The sequence below is a fragment of the Fulmarus glacialis genome, unplaced genomic scaffold (genome assembly GCF_000690835.1).
Source record: "Fulmarus glacialis isolate BGI_N327 unplaced genomic scaffold, ASM69083v1 scaffold1591, whole genome shotgun sequence".
In the NCBI taxonomy this organism is placed as follows: Eukaryota; Metazoa; Chordata; class Aves; order Procellariiformes; family Procellariidae; genus Fulmarus; species Fulmarus glacialis.
In genome coordinates this window covers 1-2,075 of record NW_009190662.1, presented here as the reverse complement: position 1 = coordinate 2,075, position 2,075 = coordinate 1, and positions in this window count along the sequence as shown.

Below are 2,075 nucleotides of genomic sequence, written 5' to 3'. Positions count from 1 at the left end.
CCCACCCAGCCGCTCACTCACTCCCCCCCGGTGGGATGGGGGAGAGAATCGGAAAGGTAAAAGTGAGAACACTCGTGGGCTGAGATAAAGACAGTTTAACAGGTAAAGCAAAGCTGCGTGCGCAAGCAGAGCAAAACAAGGAATTCATTCACTCCTCCCCATGGGCAGGCGGGTGTTCAGCCATCTCCAGGACAGCAGGGCTCCATCACGTGTAACGGTGACTTGGGAAGACAAACGCCACCACTCTGAACGTCCCCCCCTTCCTTCTTCTTCCCCCAGCTCTATATGCTGAGCATGACGTCATATGGTGTGGAATGTCCCTTGGGTCCGTTGGGGTCAGCTGTCCCGGCTGTGTCCCCTCCCAGCTCCTTGTGCCCCCCCAGCCTGCTCGCTGGTGTGGGGGGGTGAGGAGCAGAGGCCTTGACTCTCAGCAGTAACGAAAACATCCCTGTGTTATCAACACTGTTTCCAGCACAAATCCAAAACATAGCCCCATACTAACTACTGTGAAGAATTAACTCTACCCCAGCCAAAACCAGCACACTATCCAATAGTAACAATGTTGGCTTGAGAGAATGTGGCCTTTTGCACTGTTACAGACTTAAGCAAGTAAATGTTCCATTAGGATGATTCACTTCAAGTGAAAGTGTGTAGCTTTTCCTTAAGAACAACTTACAAGATCGTGTTTATTTCAAATCCAGTATATTTAAACCTATTACTCCTTTCCAGCAGTGTATATACTTAACTATGTTTGCCACAAGAACAAGCTGAAAAGAAGGAATTGTTGTGAGTGTGTTTTTTAACCTTGGATAGATCCTTCTTGGCAGTGCTGGCAGAACGGACATTTCCTGGACTTCTTGAACAAATTACTCAGCACTGGTGAGGCCGTACCTGCAGTACTGCGTCCAGTTCTAGGCTCCCCCGTACAAGATACGGACTTAACTGAAGGGAGTCCAGCACAGGGCCACAAAGATGATTAAGGGACTGGAGCACGTGTCATGTGAGGAGAGGCTGCGAGTCTTTAGCCTGGACAAGAGAAGGCTCAGGAGTAACGTTACATATGTGTGTAAATACCTGATGGGATGCAATGAAGAGGAGGGAGCCAGCCTCTCCTCAGTAGTGCCCACTGACAGGACAAGAGGCAATGGGCGCAAATTAAAACACGTGAAATTCCACTGGAACACAAGAAAACGCTTTTTTTATTGTGAGGGATGTCATACACTGGCAGAGGGTGTGGAGTCTCCATCTGTGGAGATACTCAAAACTCAATTGGACATGGTCCTGGACAACCTGCTCTAGCTGACCCTGCTTGGGCAGGTGGGTTGCACTCGATGATCTCAAGAGATCCTTCAAACCTCAACAATTCTGTGAATTCATTTGCAATTTCTCACCAAAATGTCCTTGCCTCGCTGTGGTCTCTTTCATCCATCATCTGAATGTGGTGTTGGATGGTATCAGTTTTGCAATGCTTATTTCTCAGGCAGGCCACCTGGGAAATTATTTCTTTAAATAAAGTGTTTAATCACTATAAATCACCAACATATTTACCTGCAGAAGACCAATAATGCAACATCCTTGATAAGTATTTGACATACATAAAAAATAGACCTTATTTTTGGCTGTTCTATGCAAGCCAGCACTATACATAATATTTCTTGTATAGAATCAAAATGGTGTTCCTGCCTGGTACGGTGCTGTGGGGGGCATGTGCCAGCATCAAGTATTGGTAGTCAATAGCATAATCATCCTAGACAGTTTTAATGAGGAAGCAAAGGGGGTTTTTTGAACAAAAGGACAGTTATCCTTACCTGCTCTGTGACTAAATTCTTGGATTTGCTTTTCATAGAACAGAAGTAACAGAAGGAAACCGAAGCGATTTCTAAATGTTGTCCTGTTTGCTGTGATTCAAGAAAGTGCACAGCTGGAGTTAGTATACTTTAAATTTACTCCCTCACCTGTTCCAAGATAACCTGTAGTTGTGGCAAGCCTGAACGTCTTCATAGGTACACAAGGCTCGAGGGGGCCCCTCCCGCGGGCCCGCTGCGGGTTCCCGGGCGCCCTGCGGCACCGGCACC